The sequence below is a fragment of the Cyprinodon tularosa genome, unplaced genomic scaffold (assembly GCF_016077235.1).
Source record: "Cyprinodon tularosa strain WSP-4 unplaced genomic scaffold, ASM1607723v1 ctg923, whole genome shotgun sequence".
Taxonomy (NCBI): Eukaryota; Metazoa; Chordata; class Actinopteri; order Cyprinodontiformes; family Cyprinodontidae; genus Cyprinodon; species Cyprinodon tularosa.
The window spans coordinates 489,609-500,837 of NW_024039700.1; the positions used below are offsets into that span (position 1 = coordinate 489,609).

The window sequence follows — 11,229 nt, forward strand, 5'->3', positions numbered from 1 at the left end:
GCAATTCACTTGCCATCCAGGAAGCTTTTTCAATTCAAAATGTCAGGAATAGCGTTGAGTTCGAGGTTTTATACTGTAGCCCAACATGGGTTGGTTTATGGTGGCACTATGATGTGCCCTTTGTTCACTCAAGATCGCTAACAAACCTATAGGGCTGTCAACAAACACCTGGATTGTTGTGTACATAATCTCTATAAACTGAAGAGGAATTTAGAGGATTGAACAATATTTACAACCCTGCATCCCCTTTCTTCAACCTCATTGGCTACTTTTGTTTGTCGATGTAATCAAATTTCAATTAGATACATTGATGTCAAAATATATACATTTTGAGCTTTAGGAATGCCTCCACAAGGAATTAAAATTGGCATTTTTACTACTTTAAAGACAAGGCATCTGCAGTACATTATTAGCCTTACTGACAATTGTTTTCATTCAAGCAAAGTATACTGTACTCTTGTGAATATCGAATGTTTTGGATGGACTGTTTTTATGTCCAAGGTTTGAAAACCAGCTTGGCAGCTTGGGTGCTCGCTTGCAACCAAAACAGCATTTGTCATGCTTTGTCTTTACCCAAGACATTTGAGAGAGAATCTGCAGAGGCAGCTCTGGCACAGAAATAACAACGGTGGACAACAAGACAGCTGCTTAATCAGAGTCTAAGAGGGCAGATCAGTGCGTCACAGATGAAGCTGTTCACAAGCCAGGGGCAGTGCTTATCACCTGTAGAGGTCTCAAGGGGCTGCAAATTGAAACGGCACATTCACAGCCACAGATTTGGATTTACTGAAGATGAAAAGGAACAGTCTGTGTTTTTCTAATTTCTCCTTATCTTGTTTTTAAATATGATTTAAATTTCCCATAGCTGGTTTGTCAATGGCTGCAGATTTAGTACTAGTAAGCTGAAATTTGCAAAACTGTGACTGTAAATTTTCAACCCAAATTAATTCTCATATGATGTCTGCATAATGAGTTAAGGACAGGAATCCAGTCTAAATGTTAGATGTGTAGGGATTTCTGCATTTAAGGTGTATTCTCTTGTATGGTTTTATAGTGTGTCCTCTGAAAAAAGTTCCCAAACAATTTAACTCTAAGAGGGAAAGAGGGAAAACCTGAGCAACCTGTCATTTACAGCCTTTCAAACAGGACAGAAACACCATGAAGTCATCACCCCAACCAACAACTGAACAAGAAAAGCATCTGGATAACAAATACCTTGTCAAAGAAAAATGGTCTCCTGGATGTTGTGCAACAAATGAACTGCCCCACACTGCTGCCATGACAAAAAAATAACCTCATTACTGCTTCAATCTCTAATACTGCTTTTTACGGAATCAGTTCACATAAATTAAGTATGTAAAACATAAACATAAATAGATTTAGGGGAATTCATTCAGTAAAAATATTTTTTACTGAATTAAAAGTGTGTTTTTTAACATTATAAGCACAGAAGAAAGAGAGCATCCTTTAATATGACAGAAAAGAAAATAGTCATTAATTGGCCATGTAGTGCTTATCAAAAACTCATACTACGGGTGTGCTTTAGTGGTGCAGTGGTTAGCGCACCAGACCCATGTATGGAAGCCTTAGTCCTTGACGCGGCCGACCCGGGTTCTAATTAGATGTGTGATCCATTGCCGCTGTCTCTCCCCCTGCTTCATAACCCCTTTCCTGTCAGCCTACTGTCCAAAAAACAGCCACTAATGCTGTAGTGGCATTAGTGGCTACTCATACTACATCCATTTTTATATAGTTTCAAAAACTTTAATTACTATGAACACAGTACAGTAAACACAATATACACTTTGACATACTTGGAAATCAGATATATAATGTTACAATTTCATTCTCTGGAGTCTTTTATCTATCTGAGGGATATATTTAAAGTTTCACCCTTTTAGTAACTCTTGAAGAGTTTTACATTCTTCAATTGATCTATATATCATCTCTGAGATTATCACAAATTATACCACTGAGAAAAAAATCAATCCTTATGTTTTTTAACATTTTATTATTTGCAGAAAGTAAAATAAATTACATCTCATTAATAAAGACAGATTGACTGATTAACTTATCAGCCATCCATAAACGAAATAGTTATTTGAGGATCCAAGCACTTGAGTTCAATATAGAAACGAGAAGTACTGCATCAAAAACCAAAAGCTTAAAAAGTTACTTGCAATCTGAACTAAATAAAGATCGTCAGAGGAAGTTGGCCAGAGTAAACAGGTTTAATTTCAGGTGACATTTATAAGAAACGAGTGACTTACAGTTTCAAATATTAGGCAAGAGGAAACGACAGACGGCTCTGGTCTCCATAGTGCCCAGACAGTAAACAGCAACAGTGAGGCTGATGCAAGATCAAAACCGTAAATTACAAGCAGAGGATACTAATGTATTAGTGCAAAGAAAGGTGCTGAGCGGTCATATTTAATGGCATCAAAGATGAAAACTAGGGTTTTGTCTTAAATAGGAAATTAAACCGATAGCCACTGTAGTTGTTAGAGAACTAGATTGGTTTAATTGTTAAAGGTAATTCTTGAGATGTTCCTTGAGTTAGAGTTTTGAAAAAACTATTTTCTTTTTTTAATCTGTGTTTTAAAGGGCAAAAAGAAATGCAACAAGCAAGAGATACAACTAGACCATATTATTCAATATATAAAATAGACAGAAGTATGCATACAGAAAAGTCTCACTAGACCTGTAAAAAACAATTGAGCCCATTCCATTTTAGTAATCCTTTTAGTGCTGATGCCTATCTTCAGCTCTCTATGGGCGAGAGGCAGGTTACACCCTGGACAGGTCCTCAGTCCATCTGGCCTTTACGTAGATAAGATCCAAGGATATAATTGGACCATAAGAATGTGATATTAAAATTGGTTAAGCTCTTAAATCTGTGCAGACTCTTCAAACATCTATTTTTTTTTCCGCTAACACCTTTTGTGTGTTTGTGTCTTCCATGGTTATCTTTTCTAATCTTACCTCTCTTTCCACCTCCGGCATACCATTAGAGAGAGTTTTTATTTATTTTTTTTTAATCATTATTATTTTATTTTAACTAACTAAGCTGCTTCTAGTATAATCTACCTTTCGACTTTTAATTTTGCAAGTGTAGTAATACACCATTTTTTTATATCCAGAGAGTTTCCCTAATTTACAATGTGTAAGTAAAGCGTGTATTAGGGATATAATTGGTGTTCCTACTTTTAAAATGTATGTGTTTTCAATTTGGCTTTTTAAGGATCATTGCACTTTAATAAAAATACATATTACTGTCAGCATGTCTTGGGCAAATAGCAGTTAGTATTTGGCTTTAATGGTCACTTTATTTATCCTCATATGATTAAATGTTTATGACACAGACATTGTACTCTCTGATTCTGACCTTTACAACAACTAAAACTCAAAAAATTGACCGGCACACAATGTTTGTTGGTTGCAGTGGATTTTGATGTGAAGTAATTAAGGGAACAATGACAAGTCCTGGAATGCTTAAGATTGATAACACTGGGTTCACATAAAAAGCCCCAGGCAACACATTTTCGCTTGTAATTTGGTCAAAACTATTAAAAATGTCATGAATTCCAATTATGCACACATTCGTTAAATCATCACACTGGTGAGTAATTAATTAAGATCCACATTTATGATAAATATAATATGTCATTCTGTAAACAGCAGACTGGTCCAGAAACACAAATACACAAATGAAGTTGGGTCCTCAGAGAGGCATCAAGTACAGCCCACACTACCATGGGGACATGGTGGTGTGTTGTGTTTAACAGTATTTTTGTAAGGGTCAGTGTTGACTTCACCAGTTCACAATGGACACACGAGTGCACGTAGCGTGAGAAAAACACTGCAGTGCCTCTGTGTTTTCACTCAGAGTGCACAAAACAGATGTCACAAGGGTTCTCAATAAACTTAGTTGGTGGCATTATATCGTAAATAAGGATGAAGATGAATCACTCTGTGGCCACAGTTAAGCCCATGTTATTCATATTGGGGACAATTGTGGGTTAAAACTTATAATTGCATATTAACAACAAGTATATTCTGTCTTTAAGAAGTAAGAAGATTTTGGAGCTAACCAACCAGAATCCCAACTTAAATCAGAAACCTGTGACAGAGCTACTCCAAGCTTATATCACAGGATGAATCCTAGAACCATGTGGGTGGATACATGCAAATAGCACTACAATTTAAACAAAATTTATTGGATGACAAAATCATAGGATGTCAACAGCTGTTTGTACACTACTTTTGGTGAGGAAAAAGAAAAAAAACCTACTCATTTAAAAAGCTTAAATAAACAATAATAAAGCTTGGTTTATGCTTGGCATGTCTGCAAGGTCTGCATAGTCAAAATCTGGCTTCCATGCCCCTCGGCTCGCTGTCTATGCAGACAGAATTTCTGTACTGTGTGCATGGGAATATTTGTACTGTAACTATTTAGACAGATTGGTGTGAAAAACATGGTAAGTGAGCAAAATGCGCTACTGACAAGGGTTCCTACATGGAAATATTTAGGGGCATCCTGTGATAAAGCTCATAAATACCACCACTATACAATGGGTCGTGGAAAAACTAAAAAATGCAAAGATAAATGGAAATGAGTGTCACTCTTTGATAGAACGAAGAGGCTTTGAGAAAGTTGTAAATGGCTGTGCTTTCTACTTCCTCTTCTAGTGGGACCTTGCAAGTTTTTTTTTGTCCATTTAACAACCTCTAAAAAATGCGAGATGAGCTGCACAGAGTATAAAAGCTGCAAAAGTTCGTACGGATGGCTTATTTTACGTGCGGATTGTGCGTGTGTCAAGTATTACCCGACCTTAACTCTCTCTGTCCAAATAAAAGAAAGAAATAAACTAAGGGGCCATGCTGGGACTTTCCACATAGTAATTAAATGAGCATTAAATGCTGATTGCTGTGAGTTTTTCAGACTACAGTTTAAATGCAACTTAACAATAACATGATTCTGATTAGGCTTGTTTGTCAGCTTTTAAAAAACTAATAATGGTGGGCTTTATGAAAGAAAAGCTGTTGGGCTATCATGTAGCTCTGTGACATCTATTCCCAGAGCCATATTGGCAAAATAGACATACACACACACACAAAAGGAGACATTGTTTTTTTTGTTTACTGAAAAATATCTTTAAAATAGACTTATCTTATCCTTTACAACTAAAACATCGTATAATGAACAGACTGACACCTTTTTAATTAAGCATCGATGCATCTATTAGCCTAATTTCCTTCATATCTTTTGGGATGATGTTCCTGCATTGTATTGCAAATGTGATATCAAGTGAGTCCATGTTAAATTGGTCTTACCAAGGAAACAATCAAAGGGTTATATGCAAGATGGATTTTGTGGATTTCCTTGGCATCCAGCTTAACTCAGACACCAATGGCAACTCCAGGTAAGGTGAAAAAAAAAAAAACGTTAAGTACAAGCATGAGCTATGATAACAAGTAATGCAGTTCTGTCTTTTGACTACAGGTGGCAGTATCATTGGAAAAGTCTGTAACGCTTCTTTAATGTTAGGATAAGCTAATTGTAAGTTGGCTTATCCTCACACAGTTCATACTCTTCATAACCTCCTAGATCAAAACATATTCTGTTGTAGTACTTGTCAGAAAGTAAGTCCCAAAATATAGCCTGAAAGCCTCCTCTTCTGTTCTCCTGTTGCTCATGGTGGTAAGTCTTACCAATACTTCTCTTAAGTTGAGCAATTGCCGAGGTATGTTTCTACCAGCTTTAAACACTGGATGCTGAATATTCAGCCTTTTTATTTTAGCAGCATAAGATCATTCAGATCAAATAAAGACCATCTGTAAACATTGATTTACCAGTCTTTCCACTGCTCAGTTTAATTTGGGCTAGGACTTTAATTGGGTTATTCTAGCCTGCACTGTAAACCCCAACAGGTTCAATGAACTCAAAATATTTGATGAAACTGATTACCTCAAACTATTTAGCTATGTTAAAGAATATTTTAAGTAATTTCTACTTAAAATTAGACTTTTGTTAGTGCTCAAAATCTTTGAGGACAAGGATAAAATTAAAAAGAATAATGTGAGAAAAAGATGTTTTAAGTAATTACTACATTAGTTAGACAAGCTCTTTACACTTAAAATCTTTGGACAAATGAACAACATTAAAACAAATAATTTCAACAAACAAACATTTTAAGTAATTACTACTCTAAACTAGAAAAGTTATTCACACTCATTTATTTTGAGGAAGTTGATGAACTGAAACATAATAATTTCACAAACGAACATTTTAAGTAATCACTACTTAAATTTTTGATAAGTTTAATGAACCTGATCATTTTGAAACTAATGTTAAAACTAACAAAATTGACACCGGAAACGGAGTTGATTTTTTTAAGTTATCACCCCTAATAATATATTCATGTTATCACCATGACTCATTCAGTTTCTCAGACCTAAACATTGTCAATTCAGCCTTTTATATTTTTAAGTTGACTTAACTGTATTTAAACACATTTTATTGCTTGTATATGTTAGCAATTTTTCTCAAAATCAAATATATTTTATTTGTATGATTCAAACAAAAAAATATTAAAAAGACAATTTTACTGCAGATTCCATTTATTTATGAATTCCATTAGAATTCAGAACAATGTCCCCAGCAATGGGGTTAATACAGAAAATAAAATAAATAACAACCACATTTTCAATAAAAATGCTAAATAAATACGGTTTTATTTATTCAGCAAATAAAACCGTAAAAGATCTTTTAGTTCCCAGTAACTTCAAGGCAGACCAAAGCGTTTCCGTACGAAACTCTGGGACCTCAAGCCAAACACTGAAATGATCAAGTCAAAAACAATTATAAATCTGCAGGTCTGTTTAAAGCTGCCTTCTGAAACATCGGCTTCTCTGTATCCACAAAAAACAAAAAATTGGCCAACATAATAGGCCGATCCAAAAATAATAGGCCAACAATAAAAGGCCAACATAAATAAAAAAAGCGAAAACAAAAAACAAAGACAAAATGGTTGCTTGAGTATCACCATGCTGGTAGTAACAACGACATATTTTAAGCAGACTGCTTACTCATCCATCATCAGATCGATTTTAAGGCTACGCAGTCTCGGAGGTAACAGCTTCAGGTCATCCAAACCCATTACAACTTTCTGAATAAAATGTAATGTATATGTCTATTTCTTTGGATACTGTAGATGTAGTGCATAAATCAAGCCAAAAAGCAAAATTAATGTCTCTGTTAACTGTGCTATATCACATACCACAATCTCTCCCTCAAGAACTATTGAATGTATTGCAGAACCAAACTTCACAAGGGAGACTTTATCATTCCAGAACAGCTACAGTTGTATCCGAGAGGTGTGGCAGGTCAATGTCTTCTGCCTAAAGAACATGACAGTAATTAGTTAATGAGTAGAGCAGTCAATGAAAAACACTACATGTGTATTTATTATGAAATACCAGTGAATGAAAAGTTCAGGTAAAATTCCCAAATATGACATTCTTGGAGAATTACTGTAGTACAGTATGATTTAATAGCTTTTCCGGTGGCTAGGAAGAGGGTTGTGGTTGTTGTCTTTTGGCAGTAACAGAGGGTTAAATAGAAAAAAATATATTTACAGAGAACAAAAACTAAGAAAAAGAAAGAGTAAAAGAGTACACACAGTTGAATCATAAACTTACATTCCAGGTCTTAAAAAATCCAGCAGCATCTTCACGCAGGAAGATGGGAAGTGCCTGCAGAGCAATTGTGCGTCTGCTGTTAACATCAACATCTTCCTAGAAGACAGAGGGATTGTGGGTAATGGGAAGATGTTTCTTAGCAATTCAGAAGTTTTGCCAGTGCGGGCCGCTTTCTCACGGTACATCGTCATTAGCCATGGCATGTACTTATCAAATGCAGAATAAAATGTACTCTTTAAATTTATATTTGTTATTCGATGGAATTCTGCACAAATCTGAAAATGCAAAAAGAAAATTGGACACAATGACATTAAGTTATATATTGCTGCAGCATGGCATCACTACCCATAGGTCAAATTATGCTAAAATCGTTGCACTTCCTCACAACTGGGTGTGTGTGTTAGACCACTTCCTGAGGGGTGGCTACACTGCTAAATATTATTGGCTGTAGAGCATGTCCGATTTTGATAACGGAAACTGCTACAGGTATCTTTAGTGAGGATAAGTCTGTTTCTTTAAAGCAACATTAAACCACTTTTATTTGTTTATCCAGCACCTACTTTGCAAATAACAATGTCCACAGATAGGGTAGAGTATGTTGCATGATTTTATGAAAGTATGATGTTTTGCGACATCAAAGCAAATAATCAAATTAGTAGTTTCTTACGTCTGATGAGTGCCACTAAGATATTCTCATTAGAGAGCAGTAGCCAAACTTAGATATTGTATTTTTATGGCCTAGTTTACCAGACAGGATGTTTACATAAATCTGTTTTAAGGCTTATTTGCACAGATAAGATTTTTTAGGTATGGAGGAACAGCTCTCCCATATATAAAAATAAATACATAAATAAATACATGCTCAATAAATAAATAAGCATTCAATTAATTACCCCCAAAATACAATGAATAAATATGTAGGTAAAAATTAAATTATACAGTGAGACATAAATGTATATATATCTCTTAATTAGCTTCTTTATTTTTTCACCTTTTTGTAAACAGTTTCATTTGTTACTTGAATCGACTGTTTAATTGAGGTCTGAAGAAGTTTTCTCTAAGGGAGACCCTAAAGAAATAAGATGCCTTTTGTAGGGTTTTGTTTTCCCTAGAGATGTCCATTGAATGTAACCTCATAGCCATGTCTCGATGTGTAGAACACTACACAGTACCTTTAATTTGGTTCTAATAACAGCAGATTGTTTATTTTTTTGTCTACTAGTAAATACTTTAGTTTTTTTTTTATTATGCTGATTATAAAACAATTTTTACACTGTGTTATGTCATTGGCTGATCTTTAATAAATATTTTAACCAGTGTATCAGACTCATTTTGAATTGATATTAGGTTGGTACAACGTTAAGTAGCTTCTGATGTAGTTAAGCTACTTTTAACACATTAGTGTAACTTAGCTTGCTAGAATTCTTTAGGTGGTAGCTTTGGTGTAGTGGAGCTTAATTTATTGTTGAGTAACTGATAGCTTAGCTCACTACACTGGACAAGTAGCTAGCCCAACACTGCCTATCAGAATCAGACATTGGCTCTCAGACATTCCAAAACCTAGGACGCATCCTTAGAAAACCGGATTCGAAGGCCGATTACGTCATAGCGCGGCGTCGAGGTCTGGTCGGATTCCAAGAGTCCTCGTTATGCGGCCTTAAAATGCGTCCTTCTTTTTGCCCGATTTGAAGGACGGGTCTGATGTATCCTCGGTATTCTTGGATATCCCAGGATTCATTGCGAGACCAAGCAAGCCGTGATCAGAGTAAAGGTTACTTGGCGCCGAACAGTGGTGAAAATTGGAAGTTCAGTTTAATATAATACAACTCTGTGAATAGTTCCGTCTGAAATGAATGAAAATAGTTGTTTTAATGGTTATTGAGTCAGATATGTGGCGGTAATGTTTGATTTATCTAAAGGTTTTAATCTGTTACTGTGTAAATGGGTTTGGCTATAATTTAAGGACAGATTCTAATATATCTGCAGGGTGGGGACTATAAATCTGATAGGATTTTTATCTTTTTATTGCTGTTTTGCACAATATGCTTAACTACGTATTTTTTGTTGTTGAATATTAGAGATTTTGCAGATATATTTTTTATACATACATTGTTTAGATTTACTTATATCTTTCTAGCCCTTTTATAGAATAGAAAATCCCTTTATTGTTCCACAATGGGCAAATTTACAGCAGCAGAGGATTATTGAAAATGGTCACACAAATGTGGACCTTAGAAAAATGTATAAGAATAACATGATAGGGAAGAGTTAAAATATAAACAATACAATACTGTAAAGTGTTTTAACAATATAAAACTGGGGAATAAATAACCAATATGCAGCTATGGACATTTTTACAGTAATGGATATTCGAAAATAGCAGCAACATCAGAGATGTACAGAATGACAGCAGCATGGTATTAAACTAACTAAGGTTTCTATCATTACATTTGATTTTATTTGTTCCTGCTCCCGGTGGTTGGAACATTTATTCCATTCTGGATTCTTGTGAGTGTAGTCTTTGTTCACTTCACAATAAAAAAGAAATAAATAAACAGTTTTGAAAACTTCTGTATTCATTCTTTTCCTGCTTTGTGTGTCAACGTTTACGGTTGCTAAGCAACAGATCATACGGCGGTAAAACCCGCCTAAGGGTAGACCTGGTCGAATTCACAGCCTAAACTCTTCCGGTCTCCTTATTTTCAAGGACTTCGAAGGATCCAGTCTAGGTAGACCGCGTCCTTGGAGGACACGTCCTAGGTTTTCGAACAGAGCCATTGACAGTGATCATGCTAAGCTAGGCTATTGTCGGCAAGTTTGGATACAACTTGGCTTCCTATCATAGGCTCAAGTTATGAAACATTGCTTCGGCGTCTGGCTGGCTATAATGCTACGTTCAGCGGCCAAAGTAGTAGGCTTAACACCAGAAACGGATGATAAAAGATATTTGGTAGTGTTAAAACCATACGGTTTTTCTGTCCTGTGTTCCACTAAAGTAGCGCAAAAGGCTAGCTGGCTCACAGCTGAGACAACGAACTTTAGTTAACTCGCAAAAACATATCCCGCAGGAGGTCTCTGTCACATAGCTTACGCTTTAGCTGAGGTCTGCCCGCTGGAAGACGATAAACAAATAAATAAACAAAGTAGCCTACAAGCGCGTTCTTACCTTTTGTGCAGAGTCAGAAGCTACGGTTTGCAGGCTGGTGTTGTTGATGATCTCCTCAATGTTGTTGCCTGCCTACATCCGGGTGCACAGCAGTCCTTGCAAACAACTAGTCTAACGATGTCAAATTGTAACAGATTACATTCACCACAATCGATCATAGACTAGTTCTATGGAACCCCGAATGATTCATAATTAAATAAATTACAAACTTTATTAAATAAATACCATTTTGATAAATAACACACAAATATATTAAAGAATAAAAATATATATTTCATAATAACATTACCTTGTTTTTATTTCATGACCATATTATATATTTGTTTGTTATTTGTCAAAATTGTATTTATTTAATAATTTTT

General features: G+C 35.3%; 1 long non-coding RNA gene across 1 annotated transcript; it reads right to left on the minus strand.

Moving 5' to 3' along the window:
* Positions 1-7,351: 7,351 nt before the first annotated feature.
* LOC119776313 lies at positions 7,352-10,972 on the minus strand. The gene is made up of 3 exons (XR_005279771.1): positions 10,868-10,972; positions 7,702-7,797; positions 7,352-7,401 (listed from the first exon to the last, which is right to left on the minus strand). It is a non-coding gene; the product is annotated as an uncharacterized LOC119776313 (long non-coding RNA).
* Positions 10,973-11,229: the final 257 nt, after the last annotated feature.